General features: G+C 41.2%; 1 protein-coding gene across 16 annotated transcripts in view; it reads right to left on the bottom strand.

The window, feature by feature from the left end:
- Nucleotides 1-26,653, bottom strand: part of Apbb2 (amyloid beta precursor protein binding family B member 2) — a 364,818-nt gene that overhangs the window by 263,364 nt on the left and 74,801 nt on the right. For 14 of the 16 annotated variants that reach the window (XM_008827233.3, XM_017796659.2, XM_008827231.3 and 11 more), the window contains one exon: nucleotides 13,618-13,771. The gene's annotated coding sequence lies outside the window, so the exon portion shown is untranslated. Of the gene's footprint in view, nucleotides 1-13,572; nucleotides 13,772-26,653 lie in introns of all 16 variants that reach the window. The other 2 variants (XM_029560692.1, XM_008827230.3) reach the window with 1 other exon arrangement.

The raw sequence follows: 26,653 nt of genomic DNA, 5'->3' as shown, positions 1-26,653 counted from the left end.
TTTTTTTTGAAGAATTTCCAAGTAAATAAAATTTGAATCAACAGGACAGAGAAGCTCATGGTCTTCCAATCCCTACTCTTAAGTAACACTCTCTAGATTTACTGTGAACACTAAGGATTCCATTAAGCCTCGCTTAAATTCCAGGCTGCCAGGAACAGCCTCCTGAGAAAGCAGACTTGGCCTCATCCTCTGGCTTCTCATTCACATAGCCCAATCCATACCAACATCAGCCATCCACAAAGATGCACTACATTAGCAAGATGCTCACCCACTCTGCTGAGCTTCGGATTATGCACGTAAATGAAAAGTTAAGGCATCTCATCCCAGAAAGCCAAAAGATAAGCATCTCAGCTCCATCTCGCTCTCTAATTGAGTTTCAGAGGGAAATGGAAATGCTGGCATGCAGCTTCAAGTAAGAAATGATCAGAAATGAACGAATAAGGCATCAGCACTGCAGCTGCCTGGCAATCTTATGCACGTTCACATGGTCCCAGCCTTCTCAGGAGCCCAGAGCACCCCAGAAGGGCCACTGCCTGGCTTCCAGGGTCTGTGATACTGCAGGATCTATGGCTTCCTGCTTGCATTAGTCTGCCAGAGCTTCTGTCACAAAGCACCACTGATGGGGTGCTGTAAACAAGAGAAATCTAAGGCTGGGTACGGTGGCACGCAGCTTTAATCTGGTGCTTGGGAGGAAGAGGCAGGTGAATTTTTGAGTTCAAGGCCAGCCTGGTCTACATAGGAAAACCTTGTCTTAAAACAAAACAAAACAACAAAACCAGAAATCTATTTTCTCACAGCTCTAGAGATGAGACCAGAGGCCTGAGGTCAAGGGTCAGCAGGATTGGTTTCTCCTAAGGCCTCTCTCTATGGCTTCAGGACAGCTGATTTCCCCCTGTGTCTTCACCACATCACCCCACTGTATATGATTGTATCCAATCTCCTCTTCCTATAAAGCACCTCTCAGTGGAGCAGGGCCTGCCTCAGTGATCCTTAAGTGCCTCTTCTAATACACTCCCCCCATCTCCAAATACACTCCCATTCTGAAACACCAAGGGTAGGATTTTAACATATGAATTTGAAGGGGACACAACATAGCTGATAACATTCTAAGAACCACTGCAGTAAGGCTCTATTTTCATTTATATTTATCAGAGTCACAAGACTAGACACAATCTTTAATTCTCACTTGATTGTGACTACCAAAAACAAATGTGGTTTTCATTATCATTATGAAATACTTCATTTAATACCTAATTCATCCATCATGAAGTCTCTGAGGGAGGGGATGGATACCCAAAAGATTTCTAAGCACTAGTTGGCAGACCATATTTTATAAATGCTTTGCACTGAAACAACAGTCCAGCACAAGGAACACTTATGGAATTCACTTGGCACACACCACAATGAAAGACAAGTGTGAAAGTATAAACTCTCGCTCCTATCATGTGTGCCTTTTCATGGACTCACTCGTTTCTTTATACAGCTTTCCTTTACTGTATTAATCTGAATTGCCTGATCCCAACATCACACTGGGTTCAACAAATGATACTATCAGAAATCAAGAATTCTGCTGAGACCAGAAATACGGTCTATGTTGTGGTCTGAATGTGAAATGTCATCCATACATAGGCTTATGTGTTTGAACACTTGGTTGCCAGGTGGTGGTACTGCCCTTTAGAAGACTTGTTGGAAGAAGTATGTCACAGGAGTGGGCCTTAAGGTTTTATAGCCCAGCCCTACTTCCTGTTCATGCTCTGATACTTGATTGTTGATGCAATGTGATAGGCCAGTCTCCTGCTCCTGCCAACATGCCTTCTTGGCTATGATGGACTGTATCCCTCAAACTGTGAGCCAAAATAAACCCTTTATCCTTTAAGTTGCTTTTGTCAGGGTATTTTATCACAGCAACAGAAAAGTAATTAATACAGTCTATAAAATGGATTACTCTCATGTTTGAACAACCCAATCACCAATGCATTTTCAAAGAGCCAAAAATAATGTCACACTAATGACTTTAACCTCTATGTAAGCCTCATAACAACTTATGACTTTAATTCTGTCCCCCAAGGTATATTATTCATGAATTCCATAAACATTGTTGAGATTCTAAGCAGTGCAATAGATCTAGAAATACAGCACTGAAGAGATAAAAATGCTACCTTCCTGGAACTGATGTCCTGGCCTTAAAGTGAAAACAAATGTGTAAGTTAAAATACATGTTAAATGCTAGAACATTAGGGTTAAAACAGGGAGGGTGGAAAAAATGAGAAAGATGAACCAAAGGGCTGGCAATAGGATAGCCAAGCTGACCAGATAAGACGAGGATGGAGCCAATTCATGTGTGGCTCTAATTCAAGTTGCCCCAAACCCGGAATAGTAAGGGTCTGGGCTTGCTTCTGCTGGCAGCCACAGAGACAGAGGAGGGCTTCCCTACAGCATTCTCTGTTTAGGGCCTAAAGGACCTGGATGCTCTAACACCCATCTCATAAATATTCATAAAACTTTTGTAAAATTCACAATGCAGAAACCACTAGGCTGCTCCCTGCCTGCCTGGGGACAGCCCGCTCCAGTGCCTCTTCGGCGTGCTCTACTTAGCTGTATTAATCAAACAGCTGCTTTGAAACTATCCATCTCTTGACTGAAAGCATTCCTTTAAGAGGACAAGAACCAAGGAACACCTCCCTCACCCAACATTCGTCACACTGATGGGCTCTCGGATCACCTCCTCTCCAATCCCTATAAATGCACTCCACTTTTCCCTGGTTGGGGTACTTGTATCTTTAGCCTATTGGCCTCTCAAAGACAAAAACCAATGAGCTTTTTTTTTTTTTTTTTAATTTCTCAATCTCCACTTCCTTTCAGAGACCTCAGATAGGTATTCCAGCCCAGCCTTTTCACCCTGCCTTTCTGATATAGACAACATAATCACCATCCATCTACCCACAAGTCCCTGTTGTGAACCAGAGGATTTCACCTACATCCACATTCCTTGTCATTCACTAAACCCTGTGAGTCCTCCTCCTCCAATCCTTCTTGGTCTCTTCTGAATACTATTCCTTTATCTCCTCAATTAACATCACAGCCCCTAGGAGATAAAACATGGAGAAGAAGGAACAACTCACCTTTGCAACCCTAGCACTCAGCACAGTATGTGGTGCATAGTAAGAACTCAGTAACTACAGAAACTCCAACCCATGTGCACAGCACTCAATGTTTCCCAACCTGGCCTCACTTTCCATTTCCAGGCTTGTCTTTAGTCGCTGCCTACACCTACATCATCCCACTACATGGATGGCTCATCTGTACTTAACCATCTTAGGGCACATTCCTGCCTTTCCCCTGAAATATCACTTCTCCTCAGGCGTGTGCCTTGGAACATTCTAATCAGTGGTCTAGGCCTGGCTCAGGAACAAAGACCTCTTGCTCTCTTGCTTGTATTTGCACAGGACTTTGTTCTCCTGGCTGGAGGTAGGGCTTAGAGCCCCCGCCCCCTCAAATTCCCTGTAACCAACACACAGATGTCAAGTGCCTCCTGACAGCTCCTTATTCCACAAATATTTACTGAACATCCCATCAGGCAGGATTCTAGGTGGCAACAAGCAAAAACAAAGAAAAATCCCTGCCTTTTAGAATATTTATGTTTGTATTTGCATAAATTCCTCTGGGAATATTTACTCTAGTGAGGGAAAAGAAAGTAACTTAAGACATAAGTAAAAAATGCATGTGTGAGAAGGGGAGACATTCCATAGGGGAAAAATGGTAAGAGGGATTTGGGGAGGAGTAGTATCATGAAAGTTTGCAGTTTTTAATAGATCGGTCAAAACAGGGCTCAGCAAAAGAGTAACCTGAGCAAAGATTTAAATGAGAGGAAGTGACTGTGCAGGTATCTACAGAAGAGTAAACAAGCAGAAGAAACAGCCAGTGTAAAGGCCCTGAGGCAGAGATATGACCAGTGTGTGCAAAGGCCAGTGTGGCTAGAGGAGAGCCAGCAAAGGACAGAACACAAGGGACAAGGTTAGAGATCAAGAGCCAGGAACATCATCTGGGGCCTACCAGGTAATCATAAGGACTTCATCTTTTCCTATAAGGAGAGAGAAGAGTCACCCCAAGTTTTAAAAGAAGTGCTGTGGTATGGCCCAGTACTGACAGGATTATTCTATTGAGAATGGACGTGGAGAGACAGATACATGGAGAATCAGAGCAGGAGGTCACTGGCATCAGCCAGGCCAGACAAAATAGCTCAGACCATGGTGGCTGCATGGAGACATGAGGAAAGTCCAGTCAGTAAGGTTTTCTGTCAGACTGAAGCTTAGAAGCAAGTCTACATGTATTTTCTTTGGAGTTGGGAGTAGAGAAAGGGGACAAGTCTCATGCCATCCAGGCTGGCTTTGAACTCCTGATCCTCCTCTGCTTCTTTCTCCTTTTGAGTGCTGGAATTATGGGTATGGGCTACCACACAGGCCACCACAGTTCTTCCTCGAGCCGGATCATGGCTGAGCCCACGCCTAGAACTATTCTTCTCATTCCGGTTGGCTGTGGGAGCGCATACTTCACTCTCTCCATTTTAGTTCTCTCCTTCCCTTCACACTACAAACTGCTGGAAGGCTGTTCCGAATGCAGCACCAACTATTCACCATGGCTCTCATGCCAGCGCAAACCGATTCCAAGGCCCTTTGATGAGACCAGCCTCCTTGCATGCCCACCCTGCCACAGTACCTTAGACATCTTCCCATCGCCCCACCTCAGTCTTCCATCAGCTCTTCCCTCTATCCACAGCCCTTTACCTTAAGACCCTCCAGACCCTTCAAGACTCACTGAAGATCTGCTCAACTATGAAGTCTTCCCAGGACAGTCTGCTCATACTAATGTCTTCCTTGCCCATAATCCACAGCCTCAGCCACCCACAGTACTAGGGTTAGCCCTGCAAGTGCTCCACACCACACTGGCTCCACTGTACCATACCTCCCTAGAAAGCCACAGGCAACACTTGCACTCAGGCCCTGGGACTCTTGCAGCATGGGAAGCAATTAAATAATGCACACTGATGGAAAAGAGTGTTTGAAACCATGCAAGAAAACAGTGTGTAATTTTAATGTGTTTCCAACACATAGTTGGACACATAAAAATCCAAAGGTCTGGTCTCTGAAATCTGAGATGATACCACACTAGACTCTCACTGCTCGTCGGCAGACAGGGAAGTTGTGTTAGCTGTGCCCTTCCTTCCCCTTCATACCTCGCTCACCCGGTCAATTTTTCTACTGTGATACTGACTGCCTTAAATTTTTAAATTACCAGATATGGGAGAGAACAGAGGGTTTACTGAAGACATTACCAGCTTTTCTCCTTCATGATCTCAAATGGCAGTGGTATTGTTTTGGGATCTTCTAAGTCACTGTCATAAATAATCAATTATATACACACAAAGACACACATATCAGGCTGGTCTTGGTGGCTCATATCTTTAATCCCAACACTCAGGAGGCAGAGGTAGGCAGATCTCTGTGAGTTTGAGGCCAGCCTGGTCTATGGAGCGAGTTCCAGGCCAGCTAAGGCTACATGGAAACCCTGCCTCAAAAAGATAAAAAAAAAAAAAAAGACACACATATCAATATCTACCTATATGAGTTATATGAGTTTGGGGAACTATCTCCTAAATCTCCCTAATGCGTTAAAATTCCTGACTTTTAGTTCAGATAGTTGAAATAAAGGGACAATAACTCTCAACATAACTAAGGTAAAAAGAATCAGGTATTAATACATAAGTCTAAAGAAAGATGAATAAAAATACTGAGTCAGGCGAGCTATTTATAAAAACATTTTAGGATTTTAAAAGTTCCTAAAGTTCTTTTAACAGTAGGAAAATCACATCACAGTGATTTTCTTCAAATGAAATAGCAAGTATTTCCTATTGAAATACGGATAGGGATGGCCCACAGGTTATGCCCCAGATCACCATTGCCTGCATGCTAAGGAAAAAATTGTCAGCTTCACATCTATTATTAAATTTCAGTGATCAAATCAAGACCAAATCACACCAAAGAAAAACAAATACAACAGTTTCCAGAAAAGACTGCTCAGGGTTGAGTTGGGCAGGTACTGCTGCTGGAAAAGTTTCAGGGGAATCACCTGTGACCTCTGTCTAGGGATTTTAATTAAGAAAAAAGCCAAATCTGGACACAGAAGTCAAAAGCTATTTAGAAGTCAGGCTGGCTTTGTGTGGGCATCAGTCATTACTTTGAGCCCCAACGAGTCAGCCTTTCTCAGCAAACAGCTCTCCTGCTTTGCAATCAGACTGGGGAGCCTCCAGGGCCAACCTAGCCTTGTGGCCAGGAAAGCAAACATAGCTCAAGCCTAAGCTCCTCTTAGGGCAAACAACAGGAGCAGAAAGGCACCTTCACACACTCTTGCATGGGGGCTTCTCTGTCCTTTGTCATATTTCTTAAATATCTTTTCTTTCATGTTTTTCAACTCCAGTGGCTGAGTGGGTAGGGATTTCTGGGTTTGGTGCTTAGGCTCAAGCCTGAGGCCTCATGCCTGGTAGGGGCAGGCAGGCAAGCATTCTGCTCCCAGCCACATCCCCAGCCTCAGTGTTCTACCTAACAGGCTTTCAAGCTCATGTGTATAGCCTTAACATACACTCTGCCACTCTTCACACAACAGTTATCTATTTCCTCTGCATTAACTACAAACAAGAAAAATTGAAATGCACACTAGAAGAAAACACTGCAATGTTAAAAAAAAATGGGATTTTATTTAAAAATATAATGAAGTAGAGGAGGGAAGGATATAGTCATGGTTGGAAAATCCAAACAATACAGAAAATGAAAAAAGAGAAGCATTCAGTGTACTAACAGAGAGCAAAAAGCATTTCTCATACACATGCCTTTAAAAAGCACACAAAAGGGAATAATAGCACATGATCTTACAAACCTTTTTTCATTACATGTGTATCTTTGTATCTCTGCAACCCTGGCTCAAACAAAACTACTTCATTTCTTATATACACACTACAATGTAACTTACACAAATCCCTTGGGATAGCCTGTTCGGCAAACACATTTGCAAATTGCTAGTGATTTTAGGTCTGAAATACATAACCAAACTGCTCTCTAATAGAAGAACAGTTTGAAGTTAATTGAATCTCACACTAATCCTTTTTCTGCTTATAAATATCACACTGTCCTGCTTTGTCTCCAACTGCATCGCAAACCTCATAGACAAGTAAGCCACAGCCAACAAAGTCAAGCTCTTAACAACGCAGACTCCATGACCCCGACCAGACACTGCTGTCTGCAGAGCCTGTGGCTGGTTATCACAGCTCTCTAAAGGGTTCCATGGAGTTCAGCATTCATGTTGGTGGCTCCTACACTCTTAAAGGCAGACATAAAGCCAGGGGAAAGGAGGGCAGAGACTGGCATCTACCATGTACCTCAGTAAGAATACTACCAGCTGAAATTCTAGGAAAGTGGTAGGCAAACCACTGTCTCATGTTATCAGAGTTCATCACCATCTCTGCCCTTGTCAAATTCTAGGCAGCTCTCAGAGCAGTCAACACAAAGAAGCCTGAGGCTCCCACACAAGGTGTGGGGAGTGCAAGTGTTGGGCAGCCAGGAATGGTCCTTCCTTCTCTACACAGCTACTTGGGAGTATCAGATTCCCCTGACAACCAGAACACGGCTGGGGAACTCCCAGCAGGTTGATGGATCACAGGGCTGGGCCACATACCTCACCAAGAAACCTAGAGAGACTTCTAAGCATGTTCTGCATTTTTACTTCCACCTCCAAGAGTCAGATAAGGTATTTTTCACAGGTAAAAATCCTTGGCAGCTCTAATCCACTGACACTATCTTCGACTAATTTATTAAAAATATCAAAATGTCACTCCTCCAGATTTAGCCCATCTTTATATTTAGCACTGTCTCTTTGGGATTTCCAAAGCATTCCATTCATCTATTACTCTGGCTGGGTCTTCATTTCATACTAATTATGATAAAAAAATGAAAGATATGTGAAGAGAGATACATAGTTTACTATATGCTAACCACTTCTGAAGAGAGTGCTTTTATTTATACAGCTATATCACAGAGTCTGAGAGGAAAAATCTGGAGTCAATCATTTATTTTGGGGGTGTATGCATGCTTACACATGCACATCGCTCATTAGGATGCATATATGCTGTGATACAGGTGTGGAGGTCAGAGGACAACTTGCTGGAGTCATGTGGGTCTCTTTCCACCATGTGGGTCTTGGGGATTGAACTCAGGTTGGCAGACTTGGAGGCAGGTACCTTTACCTGCCTAAACACCTCTCCCATACTAGATTCAAATTTAAAGGAGTAGATGTAAAGATTCTAAAAAAATTATTTGATGGCTCAAATCCTGAGCTTCTGTAGCTATTTAAAAAGCAGAAGAGCATTGTCTCCTCATATGATTGCTTTAAAGATCACAAAAGTACTTCACATACTGGACATGCTCAATTGTAATCTGGCTGTCTCCCCAGTGAAGCATGTCTCACTACTCCCAAAGCAGCTTTCTGCACAGCACACATTACCATGTGCCCTTGGAATTTAACAGAACTGTACTTCAGTAAGTAGAACAAACTCAGCATTCCTTATCTCCCCCAAGTCAATGACTGCCTAAATCTGTAGTCATTTCCAACCCTCTCTTAGAATCACAAACCAGAAGCCAAAAAGTCATGGCTGGAATTCTAGATGTTTTATTTCTGAAATAAATCTTAGTAAAGTCACTAACTCCTGTCTAACTTTTCTAGTCACCTAGACACCAGACACCAGAATAGAGTCACAGCAGTAACAAATTCTACAATTTAAGCATCCTCAAGAAAAATTCCCTTATGAAATCAACATAGAATAATTACTGAGGGTCTAAATGTGGTCCTCAAAGGGCCTCAGCTGTATGATAGTTACAGTAAAAACTATTTTCTTTCATTCTCAAAATGGGTACAGAGGAAAAATGGCACAGAACAATTTTCTAACACAAGCTAGCCTGGTGCTGATGCTCATTTTTAAAAAATAATTTAGTGGGTGAGATAACTGTCCATGTAAAAACATTCAACAGACTATTCTTGTTTATGAATGAAACTGGAGATCAATACTTCTTTGAGCAGATAATAATTAATTTGGAAATTTCCATTTTGAATAGTAATCATGTCAGGAATATAGATCTTACTTTAACGGTATAATCAAACTACATGTTTTATTCACCACAGATCAGTATGGGATTCAGAAAGTACTGCCTGTTCTTATATCAGTAATTACATTAAAATACATAACAATTGACTACATGTCACTCACATATGGTGAAGGCTTTTAAAGGAAACCTATATTTCCGATTATTTAACATAAAAAAAATAGAAAGACAAGAAAAAATATCAAAAGATATAATAGTCCAAGTTCCATTAATACACTTATCAAATGTGGTCTTATTAAAGCGAGTTCCACACACTCTTTATTTGTGTATTGGTTCAGTCAATGGGAATAAGTTGACCTGATTTTGCAGTTTATGGTCAAATAATTATACTCTGGAGGCTTCATGAATGTACCTCCACCATAATTTCAGTGGTACAATCTTTCTGGATCCCTAACTTAACAAAAGGTCATATTCAAAGTAAAGGGCAGTTAAGGGCTTACTCTCACCACCTGTATTTGTTACTGCTCCAAAGATGATTAAGGTAGAGGAAATGGAAAAACACAATGTTTTATTCACACATAGAATGGGCATAAAAATCTTTATTATCTTTATGAAAAACAAAGAATTACTTAAATTTAAAGTAATTCTGGGCTGGGGTTATAGCTCAGTGGTAAAATGTACGCTTGGCATGGGGAAAGACCTGGGTTCCATACCCAGTGCCCAAAATAAACAAAATAAGACAGAATAACAACTATAGTAATGTAGACAATGCATCTAGGATTGAATGGCTCTGTTTTGTCTTCCACAATGTCAGAGTCTCATAATTATCTTAAAGAGAAATCTGCAAAGACTAGTCATTTTAAAAGGTGGAACAAAAAAGAAAAGCATGAAGTACAACAGTAGTTTTTTAATGAAAATGTATTTCAACTTAAGTCGCTTTCGTGGATAAATCTTCTTCTTAGCAAAATTGCATGTCAAAAAGCACTGGCCTAAGGATAAGCAAGGAACTCAGACTGGAAGTAAAGAAATAAAACCCTCACATCTACCCTCAGCCAATTGTTTCTAAATGATACCATGATAAACACTGGATAAAAAATAGTTCTTTTAGCAAATAGTGTGGAGATACATGAGAAAAAATAAAACAAACATAGTGGGGAACTTCTCACCATAAATATTTACAACCAGTCTTTTTTTTTTAAGATTCTTTTTTTTTTTTTTTTTTCGGTTTTTTTGAAGCGGGGTTCCCCTGTAGCCCCAGCTGTCCTGGAACTCACTATGTAGACCAGGCTGGCCTTGAACTCACAGAGATCCACCTGCCTCTGCCTCCCAAGTTGCTGGGTTACAGGTGTGCACCACCACGCCGGCTAAGATTCATTTTATTTTTATATGTTTTTGTGTTTCTATGTAGGTATGTGCATACATGTACAGGTGCCTAAGGAGGCCAGGAAAGTGTGTTGGATCCCCTGGAGCTAGAGTTACAGGCAGTTGTGAGCCATCAGACATGGGTGGTATGAACCTCCTATCTTCTGCAAAAGCAGAAAGTGTTCTTAATCACTGAGTCATCTCTCCAGCCCCCGTTTTCTGTTTTTTAAAATAACTGCCCAAACTTGAAAGTAGTCAAGAACATGAAGTGAATGGATGAAGAAACTGTGGAACAACCATACAGTAGGGTATTGTACAGTACTGTGAAGAAAGGAGCTATCGAGCCATGAGAAGATACAGAAGAACCTTAAATGAGCACTGCTAAGTAAAAAGGGCAAATCTGAAAAGGCTCCGTGCTGCATGACTCTAGCTTTATGACTGGCTGGGTAAAATCAAACTGTGGAGATGATGAAATGACCAGGGATTTGTGAAGGAAGGGAGGATGAGCAAACAGAACACCAAAGACTCTAAAAGCAGTGAGATCATTTTGAATGATATAATGGCTACATGTCTACATATACTGTCAAAGGCCAAGGAATATACCACCCACCCACCCACACACACACACATGACAAATAAGACTCTACAACCCAAGAGTGAAGCTAATATAAATTATATACTTCAGTGGATTATATCAATATTGGCATTCACAAACATGTTACACTAATGTGAGACATTGATAACAGGAGAAATTAGCAGGGATAGTTATATGGAGATTGTATTTTCTGCCCAATTCTTTTACAACCTAAAGAAATCTACTAATTTTAAAATAAGCAAGTAATGTTAACTGTAAAAAAATTAAGTAATAAAGTCTAATATTCACTCAACTAGGAAGGGGAAAGCTTCAAAACTTGAAAATTGCTAGAACAGAAAGTATTAAATGAGGCTTTGGTACAAATGGTACAAACGCAGGAGCAGCAGCAGCTCTTCCTGTGCTGTGAAACCTGGGCTGCTTTCTGGTAACCTCTCATTTGGCTGCTCCAAGGCAATTGTATTTACAGTAAATAAGACACTACCACCAGCAGCAGGAATTATCTTCCTTATCAGCAATTTGCTCTAAGTATAGGCTCTGGAAAGCCTTCCCTTTCTTTTAAGGCTCAAAAAAGCAAGTAATTAAGTTAACTAAATTTTCAAAAATGTTTCTGAACACTAAATCCCAATTCTCTCTGTTAACAGCCCCCCTCTGCCAGTTTTTCTACCACCCAGAACTGGAGTTCTAGCCTTGCTTCTATAGAACCTGTTCATACTTCCACACTGCCTGTCAGCTATGTACTGGGCCTGTCCTCTACACCTGACCCTCTGAAGACAGGGACTATACCAGTCATTTTACACTGATAGCCCCCCTATCTGGAAGCGACTGCCATAAGCATATTTTAGATGTGCCAGTCACCTAACCCACTAGCTAATCGGTCAGGAAAGTAAAATGAGAGATGCTCTTTTGGTGCTAAACTGGAGACCAAAGTTGAATATGAAAGGATATTTATGTATGTGTTAGAACATATATATGTCTATGTCTATCTACGCATTTGTATTTTGGTATATGTGATACATATATACATACACATACATATAAATGTTCTGTATATATGATATATACACATATACATATAAATGTGTGTACACATTTGTATATATATGCATATAGTACACATGTGTATATATGTGGATGTATATCTATGAATATATTTACATGTGTGTATTAAGTATGTCTGTGGATATACGTGTATGTGTGTGTGTGTTTATGTATGTGTATGTGTTGTGTCCCTTTCTCAACTCCCCCCCATCTCTCTGTTCTCATTTCTTCTATGTTGACTTAATTCTCATCAAGTCCTTCCCTATATAATAACAAAAGTTGCCGCTATCAGCTCCAGCTTAACAAACTCACAAAAAGAAAAAAGTTCCTTTCAATAGTTTCAATGACAGTATTGGAGCCCCTCCAAATACTCACCATTGTGACCTATTGTGTCCAAGACTAGACAGGCCTATGTTACATGCCCAAGACTGAGTCAGTAGGTTCCCTCCTCCATAGGCTAAAAATGAGGCCAGGGTAACTGCCCAGTGGCAATCTGGGTGACTTAGAAAGGGGGGAACGGATGTTGGGCAAATGGGGACAAATCTGTTCTCAGACTTGCTGCTGTTCCTTCCTAATGAGTACCTGCTCACTGCTTAGTGTTTCTGCTGAGTTTCCCACTACAGAGCCATGTGCAATTGTCTACAGACCTGTCCTTGTACATACACTTCCTCTGAATGAATTCTCTTCCGCATTACTGCCACACACCGGACTGTTTATGTTGTTTTATCCTCCTGATACAGAGAATTATGCATTTATTTAGATGTCTATTGTTTGGGGGTCATTTCCCTTCTACATGAGTATTTTTTATTTTGGTTTGGTCTCATTTTTGGAGACAGGGTCTCCCTATGGCCCCAGCTGGCCTGGAACTCAAAGTGCAGAACAGACTGGCCTGCATCTCACAGGGATCTTCTGCCTGCCTTTTCCTCCCAAGTACTGGGATTAAAGGCGTGCAACCACCAGACCCAGCCTACATGAGTATCTCAATATCAAATGCAAGTATGGCTGAATGGGTTAGTAGCTTTTACTCTGGCAGAAAAACAAGCATTAAAATTTTGCCAAGCAAACAAAGTGTGCACAGAAAGGATCCGCCCTTCTGAATGTAAACACGTATGAGTACAAGTCTTTGAAAGAACCAGTTCTATACCACCAATGAAGACACAGCTCTCTCGCCACAATAAAGCAAGATCACAGAGGTGTTTACTGGTGGCTTCTGGTTGTAGCTTCTTCCATATTTGTATTGAAGAGCCTCCTCTCTTCTGTGAGAGGAGAGGAACATGAAAGAGGATAGATGGGACAGCAGACAGAAAAGGGAGGAAACACAACAAAACTGAGAGAGCACATCTCAACTGACATGAAGCCAGAAACCACTCAAAAAACTGGAGATGTTTCTTTGCTGTGGGCTTGAAACACTTAGGAAAAAGAACAGAATACCTTTCACAACCGGACCCACTTTCTCCAGTGTCTTCTAACACCAACCTGAGCTCGTTCAAGCTATTGTTGGTCTCGGCTTTTCACAGGAGCTTTCTTTTATGGATTTTCCATCCAGCAAAGGTTTCTGTTCCGTAGCTGGGGAGATCCGACCACAGCATGCTTGGCTGGAAATCACAGCAGCTCACACAGCAGTTCCAACCTAAAGGGGCAAAGGCAAGAAGCCACTGTTAAGGACTGATGTTCAAGCTCACACTCTCAATATCTCAATGTCTCTCTCTTTCTCTCTCAATCTCTCCCTCCTTGAAACCCAATCAATGCCTTCCAAAGGTTTAAAATCATTAATAAACATAAATGGAGCTTCTAAGTACTCTAAAGACAAGCTGAGCCTGTTGTAAGGAGAGGACCAAAGTGTTTAATTATCATTGAAAAGGTTTCCTGAACAGTGATACTCTGTGGAAAATTTTAAAACCAGATGTTTTAATTAACCATAGAAAACACAAGCTACAACTAAAATTTCATGAACACATTGATCTGCCCCATGGAAAACCACAGGAATGTTCTGGCAAGGCAGGGTCTGAATTCTTGGGACACAGAGGCCTGGAGTCATTCCCCCTAGGAACTCAAACAGAAAATTAACTTGCTCAATATGTTTCAAACAGTAAAATGAAACCCAGATTTAATCTCAATCAAATATGAAAACATTTCAGGACTTCAAAGGACATCACCAAAGACACCACAGTAAGGGCCATAAAAAAGGTTTCAAGTAGTTTAGGAATTAGAATGTATTTGCAATGCAATGTGAATGGTACAAGAGAAAATTTTATAGGCTGAATAACAAGGGTGAAACTAATCATCATTCATTTCCTAATAGGGGAAATCATGTACAAAACCAATCATCAACAAATAGTCATCAGTATTATTAAATGCAATACTGTATCTCCACAAAAGCAACCCCTTAGCATCCTACCACCATGAAGCCTGGCCCATACCTGTCACCAACCATACTTTGACTTCAAGAATCAGAACTTTCAGAAAAACAAAGTTAAAATAACTGGTGCTCACTGACTTGGGAGTTAACAATTTTGGCTCCAAAAGAGCAAACAACAGAAGCTTCTGCAAGAAATTCTTGACCAGTGAGACCTAGTAGATTAAGGAGTCTTCACTTGCACTAATACTTATTACAACACTATGTGTGCTAAATATTGAAAGTGTACTGAAGGGGGAACAGGATCATTGGAATTTTTTTCCCAGATACTAGTCTACAATTCTACTTCTGTAAGTCAAATAATATCCCATCACAAGTGTGCCAAAAATAATGTATTAATTTCTCCCTTTACTTGAAACTCTGGTCCCAAAAATCATCTCAAAAGGAAGACAGGAAGCAAGACAGCAAATTATATATGTATGGAATGCTCCCAATTTTGTCTGAGTATACCATCTAAAAACAACAAAGTATGAGTAATGTCATCTCTGGAAACTATACATATATTCCTTTTTGATATTTTCCAAATTTTCTACAGCTAACATATTGTTTGCACAATTAGAATTTTGAGGGAGCTTATTAAAAGAGTATGAAGATACAGGGCTGGAGAGATGGCTCGGCAGTTAGAGCACTGGTTGCTCTTGCAGAGAACCCAGACTTAGTTCCCAGCACGCACAAGGTAGCTAACAATTGTTCACAACTCCAGTTCCAGGGATCCAATGCCCTCTTCTGACTTCCATGGGCTCTGCAAGAGATGGGTACATTTACATGCACTCATACACATAAAAGAAAAATAAAAAATAATTTTAAGAATATGAGACTACAAAGAATAAAACATCTATCCTTTATTAGCTGTAGTTATAGATTGCCTTTTATCTGAAGAATGGGGGCTAAATATTCATTTGCCTGAACTCAATACAGATTGGTCTTCCCTGATCCATAAAGCCAACATGTTCCAAAAACGGAAATGTTTTAAGTGCCGACATGGTACCATGAGTAGAAAATTCCACACTATGAAATTCTGTTTCATGTACAAAATTATTTAAAATATTGCATAGATTTCCCTCCAGAGTACATGTATAAGATATACATGAAATACAGATAAGTTTTGTGTTTAGACTTGGGTCCCATCCCCAAGACATCTCATTATGTATATGCAAATATCCTACATATTCCAAAATTATTTAAAAAAAAAAAAGAAAAGAAATCTGAAATATTCTTTGTCCCAAACATTTCACCGAAAGGGCATTTACTATGTCATACTTAACATAGAAATTCAAGCCCCATATGTCCAGTCCCACTTCAGGGTAGACAAACAGTATTTTCCTAGAAACATGAACATTTTTGTTTCTACAAACTTACCATAGATTGAAGATTCTACCCAAATTTTTCTATCAGTAGTGTGCTACATCATTGCCCATTAATTAAAAGAACCTCCTGGGAATTTTTTAATTTTATGTGTATGAGTGTTATGCCTGCATGTATGTAAGTACACCCAGGTCATGCAGTGCCTGGGGAGGACAGAAGAGGGAGTCAGACTCCCCTGGAACTGGAATTACAGGCGGTTGTTAGCCATCATGTGGGTGTTGAGATTTGAAGCCCGATCTTCTGCATTAGCAGCCAGTGCTCTTAACCTCTGAGCCATCTCTCCAGCCCCACCTGCTGGGAATTCTTAATGGCAGTGGCACAGGACTAGGGTCCTTAGCCACCCCTGATACTCTAAGCATCTCAAGAGACACAGGGCACAATGGTAGAATATTAATCCTGAAAGCCTTGGTGATCTATCACTCTCCCAAAGCCCAGAGAGGTCAAATGCCTTTTCCTCTGCCACACAGCCAGGAAGCAGGGATCTGAGTTACAATCACTTGCCTCCACTGTGACCAATGTCTCCTTCCACCACTAAGACATCTCAGTATGCACTCTCTGAAATATTGTTCATATGAATCACATACATACGTGTTAAATTCCTATCAGCAAAGCCAGAAGAACACACAGAAATTTGTTCTACCAAAACCAAAACACAGGCAGGCAGAAAAGAAGATTCAACCCCAGGCTAAAAAGGCCACAGCTCTGCCCAGAATGCACTCAACAAACAATGGCTTCACTGTGCATCAGCAGCAGGTGTCCTTAGCATAAACTGCCTGTCAAGATGAGAGCTTTCTGGTTCTAGAACTGGTCCTGTTGATAACAGCACAATCCCCCCCACCCCAGTTCAAAACAGGACAAAAGGCTTTCAACAAGATAAAACTACACCTGCATCCAGCCACCTGTAAGAGGCAGGGAAGGCACCGTGCACACCTGTTTTAGAAATAAGTGATTTATGGGACAAAGTCCTGGGCTTGTACTTCCAAAATGATTTAAACCTCAAAGGAAAGATATTAGAAGTTTGGAAAATGAAAAGTTAGTCAGTAAACATGAAAATAAAACAAAACAATCCTAGCACATCGCCCTGTACAACCTCAGAGAATGAGTACAGGTTTTCCTTTCCTTCAGAACTGTTTCTTTGAAACAGACACCCCCACCCTCTGTGTTAGCTGTCTACCTGTGAGGTCCCTGTCACTCGATCAGATGCCCAAGAGTCTCACAAAACGTGTCTAGCTGAAGAGCAAGAGACAGATGTCAGTGACCATCAGAAACACTCCCTCGTAGACCTGGATTGAGCTTCCTTCCCAGCACCCTCTCCCCACTGTGTCACAAACAACAAAAGCCTCAACTGTGAGACAGCTCATCAAAAGAGCCACACCAGGGATGATGTGGCCCAGCTTTGTCACAGTGGAGCCTGCACAATGGCTCCAGCACCAGGGATGATGTGGCCTAGCTTTGTCACAGTGGAGCCCACACAATGGCTCCCCACTGCCTTGACTGAGAAGCCAGGCACTGCATGAAAACAGTGCTTTTCTTTCTTCCTCACCCCAAACTGCTCCTAATATCCCCACCACCCATTTCCATGGCTGGATTTAAAGAGACTATAACACAAGCCATTATCTATTCCCTCAGTTCTAATACTAAAGGCTAATGTCCACAGAAAGCAACAGAAATTAGACTCTTGTTGGTATTTCACAATGAAACCAGAGCTTTGTAAGGAGTATTGTTCTAGCAATGCTTTAAAGTCATTTGTAAGAGAATTGCATTAAGTTTAACTTTAGCAGTCTGGTCAGAATTCTGACCCACCAACCATAAACTAGACAGAATCTTGAAGTCCACATTATCTTTCTCCATTGAAGACTGAATGAAAATGAAAATGACCTGGGAGATGCTGGCCTTGAAACCCTTTAATACTTGGCACTGTTGTGTGTTATTTGGTCTTTAGCTTCGACTAAATGGTTTTAGCAAAATGTACATCTAGATATTGCTACCTGTTGAAAACTTGAATGTTTGGCCTGAATTGTTTTTCCCCAGCCTGATGTCCCAGGGAAGGTTACTGTTTCTTAAGCCTGACTCCAGAAATAACCAGCAGAGATAATTCACCACTGCTGAAATTTCTATTCCAAAATGACCAGGCAAGTAAACTAGATAGCTGCAGAACACCCCTCTCATAGACATGAAAGCTTCACTTTAAGAACTTGGGTTGTGGACTGGAAAGATGGCTCAGTGGGTAAGTGCACTTACTGAGCAAGCCTCAGGACCTGACTTCAAATCCCCAGCAACCCTGTGAAAAGCCTGGCAGAGTTGTGCTCCCTGTAATCCCAATGCTGTGTGGGGCTGAGAGAATAATTGGTGGGGCTTCCTGGCCACCAGCCTAGATCCAGGCTTAGTGAACAAAAGAGCAGGTCACTCAGCCTCTTTCTCTGGCCTTCACTCACATGGGGTAGGTATGTGTACACATACCACACACTCTTATACATACACACAAAATTAATTAATTTAGGTTATAGGAATTTATAAAAATTTACATTTAAAAATATGGATGCTGGGTGTGGTGGGACACTCCTTTAATCCTAGTCCTCAAAAGGCAGAGGCCAGCCTGGTCCACATAGTGAGTTCCAGGTGGGCTGAGACTAAGGAGACCCTGTCAAAAAAAAAATTATAGGTTCCCACAATGGGTGTGATGGCACATGCCTTTGATCCCAACACTTGGAAGGGCAGAGGCAGGCAAAGCTCTGTAAGATTGAGGCCACCCTGGTCTCCATAGCAAGTTCTGGGTCAGCTATGGCTACGGGGAGACTTGTTTTTTTAAAAAAAAATAGATGATAATAGATAGATGATTGATAGATAGATAGATAGATAGATAGATAGATAGATAGATAGATAGAAAGTTCCCATCAAAGATAACCTGAAAAGAACCACTGTGAATAATCCAAACAGGCACCCAATAAAGTATGTGGTTAGTGGCGAGGACATGCAGTTTGGAAAATGCTTCAGAATTAACTTCTCTGTCATAGTTGTTTTTAAAGAGTCTCAACTGGAGAAAATGGGGGTGGGGTGGGATTAAATATTCATTAATGTTTCAAAGGCTACATATATGAGAAGAAGGAATGAAGAAAATGGATTAGAACTTATGGTTAGAGCTCTGCTACTTATGGCCCAAGATTTTCAGAGAGAACCAACTTGGCCTCTTTAATCTTTGCTCCATTTGTCAAACCAGGAAGATGTCATCGGTCAGGCTCCTGGAGGCACCTACTATTGGAACCAGTTAGGAAAGCACTAGGGAAACTATAGAGATGGTGCTGTAGAGACAACCATGAGCAAAGTGTCAGGCCCCTTCTGAGGCAGAACACAACTTTCCAGGCAGGATGAGTCCATCTGTGCAACAGTGAGTGACACAACTGTTATAGGGCAACCAACTGCTCTGATTAAATTTGAGGGCCCACTCTAGAGATGCGAATCCATAATAAAACTAGTCAAAAATACAAGGCTAGGGAAGTCATGAGCCCTAGGGGGTAACTTAGTACTGTCATTTAACTGAAGTGGCACAGCATCAAACTGCCTTCTAAATATTTATGTTTATACTATAGATAAATATTACTCTCAGAGAACATTGCAGAGGAGGGGGGGGTGTGTCCCCAAAGAGCCTGTTTCCTCCAAGGGGCAGAGCTTGCTGCGGAGAATTGACTGTGGAGAGCTAGCATGGAGGGAGGGGCTTTTCTGCACCATCTTGGAGAGGAGCCGTGCAAAAACAGAATGGCCCATCATTTACCTACCTGGGGCGAGACTGTGGTCCTTCGATGCTTGGGTGAAAGCTAGCTGGAGGTAACTATGGGCAGGCCGCAGGAGGGATCTGGAGTGGCAGACTGGAGATCTGGAATGGTGGGCTCTGAGCTGCAGCCCAGAGCTGGGCACCGGGTGTTCATTTCTTTGTGAGTCACTTCCTCCCCCCAATGGTATAAAAGATAATAAATTCACATAAAGATATGTTATATGGTTTGTCTGAAAGCACCCAGAGCAGGAGACCCTGAAGAGACTGAGGGCGGGTTGAACAGAGAGTGGGAAGGAGAAAATTTAATGGGGCAGGGTGGAAAGAATTAAGAGCTGGAAAACGGGGAAAAGGACTGCAAAATGCCATCTTCTGGGCATGACAGCCATTGCAATCATGAGCCCACAGCAGTTGCAGTTACCAGCACTGAGTCTGAACAAAACTGGCCCTGTCAACAATCAGTTGCTGATGGAGGCTCATAGGACCCTACACCTTACTGGTGAACTACTGCCTACTGACAGATTCTAGGAGATGAGGAATCATGGTCTTCAGCTACATAACCACTGGTGAGCCCACCAGCTTCCAAAGGATAGTCTCAAATCCATGGTCACACAGATGGCTCTGGTTAAACTCAGAGGGTCCCAAAACAAAACAAGAAAGACATGGATGTAGGCAAAGGATTTGTAACGAGGAGGAGGAAGTGACCCAGGTGGGAGGAGAATAATAAAGAGAGGGATGAGAGTACTCAGAATGCATTATATATAGCATGCACTTGTCAAAGAACAAATTTAATTAATAAAAGATCTTTGAGTAGACCCAGAAGCTGTGGGGGGCAGCAGCATCTAATCAGCTACCAGACAATTACCAGGTGGTGTCACCTTTACAAGTCCCTAACAACATTTAACAGTGAAAAATGATCAATGTGATTGTTAGATTGAGTTATTTCATTGTTAGAAGCTCTTTCACTTAGTAGTGGGTGCTGGAGATTCGACGATGCACAGTTTTCATCTAATGTAGCTGCTATTCAGTCCTTCCTCCTCCATATAATCTGTAAAATCATTCGTGCTGTTTCTGTTGCAAGACAATGGTTTTTACAACAGAAGTCTCCAAACAAAAGTGTAACAAGAATATTCTACATGGTCTGAATGTAGTAAGCACTGTATTCCTTATCTGAATCTCAAGGGCACATTTTACAACACACCAAATAGCTGCCACTAAGTGAAAGGTTCTCTTAGGTTGGAGGGAATACAATGCGAGTAAGTGAGAGACAGACAGACAGACAGACAGAGAGAGAGAGAATCAGGCACATTCAAGGTGGTATGGCCATAGGCAAGAAAGTTAAAGAGAGAGAGAGAGAGAGAGAGAGAGAGAGAGAGAGAGAGTTGGCATGGAGCACAATATTCCCCAACATTCCCCACCACCCCCAAGGAAAAAGAAAGCATACTGGAATACATCCAATAACAACTCCAGTTTCAACAAGGGGACTATCAGTTATTTTAGAAACATTTCCTGCAGACATTTTTTAAGGATGAAAAAAAAAAAGCTTGAATTATTTATTTTAGAAACTAAACTCAAGTTCAATTTTTAACATGCCAAATGGCTGTCTTAGCAAAGTTTCTATTTTTTCTGTTTCGTGTAATTTTTTTTTAAGTCCTGAGAACTAGGCTGCCCAGGATACAGTCAACCCTATTGTCCAAAAATTCTATATAGGTTGGAAGGAAGTGTGGAAGGAGGAGAAAGGGAGGGAAAGAGAAAGAAAAGTCTGGAAATAAATGCTGCCACACTCCACATATTCTCAGAGCCAGTGAGGCCTAGCAAGGAAGAGGATAAATACTCAACTGAAAGTGACCAAAATGCTATCAATGTAGCTCAGTGGTAGAACACTTGCCTGACATATGTGATGCCCTGGGTTTGATCCCCAGCATTGAAAAAATAAGGGGGGAAAAGAAGTGACCAAAATGCTATTCAAGTCCAGAGCAAGGGTTCCCAAACCTGGGGTTCCTGTGAAGACCACTAAGCCTGCCTGGCATAGCAGGTCTGAGGTAGTGTCTAGGAATCTGCATTTCCTGGTCTGTCCATGCAAGATGCTGATACAACCAATGCAGCCACTGATTCAACTAATTTACTGTTGAAAAGAAAAAGTACCAAAATGTTCTCATTTTTATAATGGGAAACTGTTTTGCTAAGTGCTTCCTATTGATCTTCATAACCACCCTGAGACAGGAACTATTATTATGCTCATTTTAAAACTAGGAAATCTGAAGCATAGGGAGATCAGATATCTTGACGTATGTCATGGCTTTCAAATCAAGGGCCTGGGGTTTTCATCTTGGTCATACCTGCCCTATATTTTTTTAGCACTCCTGATAAACTTTGGCAAGATACAGTCTCTCTACGACAGTCTAATGGTATCACATGACTGCTCATCTTAATAATTTACAGCAGGCATTAATTTAAAAGGATGTTGTGAAAATCCTACATTAAGTAGGATCCTACATTACAGTAAACGGAGTCTATTTACAGCATTGCAATATATTTCGTTAGGTCTGTAGTGCTTTTCATTATCTTCCAACTAAGGGGCTAGAGATGTGGCAGAACACCTTCCTAATGCCCTGAGTAGCTGGGTGGATAGGGAGGGAAGGAGAGAAACTAGCAAGCTAATTAATCAATCTTCAAAGCCCATCCCAAATATAACTCCCTCATGAAGTCTTCCCAAATGCCCTTGCAGATACACTTCTTGAAGGTTTTGTGATTTTTCAGTGCTGCTCCTACAGAGCTCATAAGCTGGTGTTTATTGTGATGATTTTCGATGCCTTGCCTTGTTCATCTCTATGGCACCTACCTCCTGGCCCTGGTCTCGGGTTGCCTGTCTTCTTTCTGGTTCTCCACTACCTCTCTGAATGTTCTTTTCTGGGCTCCATCCTGGGTTCCTTTCTGTCTCCCCACTAGAATATAAAGTTGTTCAAACAGCTTCATCCCACCCTCTGATGATTAGTTTTGATTGTTAACCTGACAGGATCCAGAATCACCTACGAGACAAGCCTCTAGGCATGCCTGTGGGGTATTATCTAGCTTAGTTTGAGGTGGGAAGACCCACCTTAGCTGTAGGGTGCATCGCACCAGGGGCTAGTGTGGTGGTTACAGTTTATTGCCAATTTTTAAAATATATATATTTACTGAATTTTTGTACATTTCATATAATACATCCTAATCATATTTAGACCCCCCTCCCCTTTCTGTACCCATCCATTGCCCCCCAGCAGATTTCATGCATTTTGTCATATATGTTAAAGCCTATCAAGTCAAGTTTGTATCCCTAGATGTCAATTTGTTAGAATCTAGACTCATCTGGGAGATAGCCCTCTAGGCATGCTTATAGGGGACTATGATTGTGTTAACTGAGGTGGGAAGATGAGCACATTGTGAGCAGCACTTTTCCTTGGCTGAGATCTGACTGCATAAATGGAAAAAGGGAAGTGAGTAGCAGCATTTCTTCATGGCTCCCGCTTCCTGACTACAGATGTGATATGACTAGCAGCTGCAGCCTCCTGCCACCTTGACTTCTCTGCCATGATGAACTGTACCCAGGACTGCGAGCCAGAAAAAAAAACCTTTTTTCCCTATGCTGCTTTTGTCAGGGTATTTAATCACAACAACAGAAAAGAAACTAGGACAACTGGGATCCTGGATGGAATTAAAAGAAAGCACACAGCCCAAGCATTCACTGCTCTCTGATTCCTGACTACAGAGGCATGTGACCAGCTGCCTCAGGCTCCAGCCACCATGCCTCTCCATCAAGATAGACTCAAACTGGGAGCCAAAATAAAGTCTTCCTCCTTTAAGTTGTTTTCATCAGGTACTTTATCACAGCAATGAAAAAAGTAAGCACACACACCTCTCCTCATACTTATGTAAACCTTCAGAGTGACTTATATAGTGGTCAAGCCAGCTGCCAAATGTATTCTGATAAGTCCCAGCTGCCCATCAGCATACCACATATTCACTCATCATTCATCAAGATGTCTTATGCAACCTAACACTACACTTTGTCTCCAAACCAGACCTCCCCCAAGATCTCTACTTCCAGTCTCCACCTGTAAAGCAAGCACTTTATCCTCCCTGAGCTGCTGTTATGCTTCAGTCTATAATGCTGCTCTTAGCTACCCATTACATCTGAATTTAAGAAACACTGGTCATTTAAGAACACTGGTCATTTATCTTCTTCATAAACTCTCTAGAAATTATTAGAAGACTTAGATCTTTAAGTATACTTCCCTTGGGGGCTAGAGAGATGGCTCGGCTGTTAAGGGCACAGACTGTTCCTGCAAGCGGACCTGGGTTCCATTTCCAGCACCCACATGGCGGCTGACAACCATCTGTAACTCCAGTTTCAGGGGATCTGACGCCCTATTCTGACCTCCTTGGGCACTGCATGACACAGGTGCACTTATATACATGCAGGCAATACAGTCATACACATAAAAAAATGAAATATTTTTAAAAATATTATTCCCCTCCATTTGTTCTTATTATCTTCCATTTTAAGAGATGCCACTGGAGTCTTTATATCCTTCAGGGTTTTTTTGTTTGTTTTTCTTTGCTAATTTCTTTAAACTTTTGTTCTAGTCCACTAAGTCCTCCTGAATTTCTTCAAATATTTTTTCTACTTCCTTAATTCCCTCTTTAGCTGTTAATCCAATTTATTTAGTTTTTATTTCAACAGTTACAATATCTTCCTTAGAATTTTTCCTCCCCTAAATTTATCTGATCAATTGTTTTTGTTGTTAGTTTTTACAGTTTTGTTTTGTCTTTGTTTTCTGGTGCTGTGGCTCAATCCCAGAGCCTCATCTCACGCACATTAAACATGCGCTTTACTAACAAGCCACATACCCAGCCTGTGCCAGTGAATTTTTATAATATTATGCTGTTCATTCTAACATGTGATTACAAATTTCTTAAAATGTTTCAAGCACAGTTACTTTACATTCTGTATCAGATAATTCTAATACCATATTCTAAATCTATTGTTTGCTTGTTTCTGCTGGCTTCGGTCCCAGTAGCTTATTTTTCAGGAGGACTAGAGATCTTTGCTATGTTTGGTTGAGCGGTAATTGGGAGAATCTGGTGGTCTGAAGGAGGAAGGTGGTACCCTCCAGAAAGGATTTCTATTTACATCTGCCAGAGGCCAAAAGCCACTATCTAACTGAGGCCTCTGGCTGCTTTTACAGGCCTGGTGGAGGCTGTTCTACCAAAGACCTACAGTGGTGAGGCAACCAGTCTTTTGTGTTTACTCATATACAAAAACCCCAGCTTTGGCTCTACCTTACCCTCAGTGAGGTTGATCTCACTGAAGTGAACACTTAAAGATGCTTTCGATCTTGTGATCCCAGAAGACACTAAAAATATTTTATCTAGAATTTAGTGAGGGAATGGGTTACCTCATCAGTCTACCATAGAAACCTAAACCTCTCCAACTTCATCTTCTCCCAACTTACTTTTCTACTTTTGTTCTGTATTTTGCAAAATAGCATCCTTCATTCACACCCAAACTCTCACCCCAAATTGTAGAGACAGGGGCCTTTCACCTGCCTCCAGAACCCTATGTGTAGCTAGGTTACAAGTCCTAACTTCTTGCTTGACCAAAAGTAGGTTTATATTTATGTTTCTCATCTTGGCGCTGCTAGGGTAAATTTAATTATTAAGGCCAAATAAAAATAGATGAGGCAGAATTAAAGTCTGAATCACACATTCTGCTAAATGAAGGTACTTTACACAAAGGAAGCTTAGAATATAAAGAAATGGAGAGCTGAGGGATCCCAGAAGGACTGGCACTTTTAGCTGTCAGAAACATAATCACATTTTCAAGGACAGGTTTAATTTTAGCCAAACAAAATTATCTATCATGATAAATTAATGTTAATTTGTATTGGTTTTGTAGTATTGTTTGAGTTTACTCTATAAATTTTTCATTGCTTTATAGTTACATAAAAGCATGAAGTTACATAGAAGCATGAAGACTTTATACACCTAGTTTTATATTCAGGCATATTTAAGTGACTTCATAATAAAAATATTTATTACTGAGGATTTATAAGACTTTTTTTCCTTCTAAATAAAGAGGTCCATAAATTACTGAGGTTAAGGAACATTAGTCTTTAAATACATTGCTACCTTTGAACATTCCTCATTCTCCCCATAAACGAACACAGAGAAATGGAACAGAATGGCACAAGCAAGAGATTGCTTGCTAAGTGCCATTTTCTGCCCAGTCCTCAGCTCCTTGAACCATGAGGCTCCTGATTAGCATCTGGAGGCAGCCTGCTCTTGTTCTTTCCTCTAAATAGAGGTGGTTTCTAATACCTAAGATGCCTGGAAGTACTGCTCAGCCCAGTCCTCCCATCACCCACTTCTAGAATCTATTAAATGGTACAAGGTACCTGGCAAGAGTATAGCAGATAAGAATGTGTCAAGCAACAAAGTGTAGTCCTTGGCTGAAGGAAGCCCATTTTCTGGCTGGGTTCAATAACCAGGAATTGGAAGAAATATAGCATTGTTTTTCTGTATAAGTACAAGAAACTCCTTTCTTTTTAATTCCTAATTTCTTTTTCTTTTAGGACTGTAGTTCCTTCAGTAGCCACAAGACACTGTTCATTTTAAAAGTCCTGCTGCCAAGATAAAACTTTCTGCAACACAGTTGCCTGTATGTCAATACCTTCTGCTTCTCTTCCTTCAGGTCTGCCTCAGTCAGAACCAGGAAAGAGGTTGTGTAATGCCTGTGCTTCCTTTATTGCAAGAGGGCACTTGGGGCCTAGAGCCTCCAGGGTCCTGGCAGAGGCTGCAGCCAGTTCTACCAGGTCTTGTCACCCAAGTCAATGCTGATTCACAAGGCTCATTTTAAATCAGAAGTAGTTTGAGTAAGATTTTAAATTAATGTGTTTTATCACTGGTAAACTTTATTTGTAAAA

This window comes from Nannospalax galili, unplaced genomic scaffold (genome assembly GCF_000622305.1).
Source record: "Nannospalax galili isolate Female #2095 unplaced genomic scaffold, S.galili_v1.0 scaffold772, whole genome shotgun sequence".
Taxonomy (NCBI): Eukaryota; Metazoa; Chordata; class Mammalia; order Rodentia; family Spalacidae; genus Nannospalax; species Nannospalax galili.
This window is presented reverse-complemented; position numbering and strand designations above follow the sequence as displayed.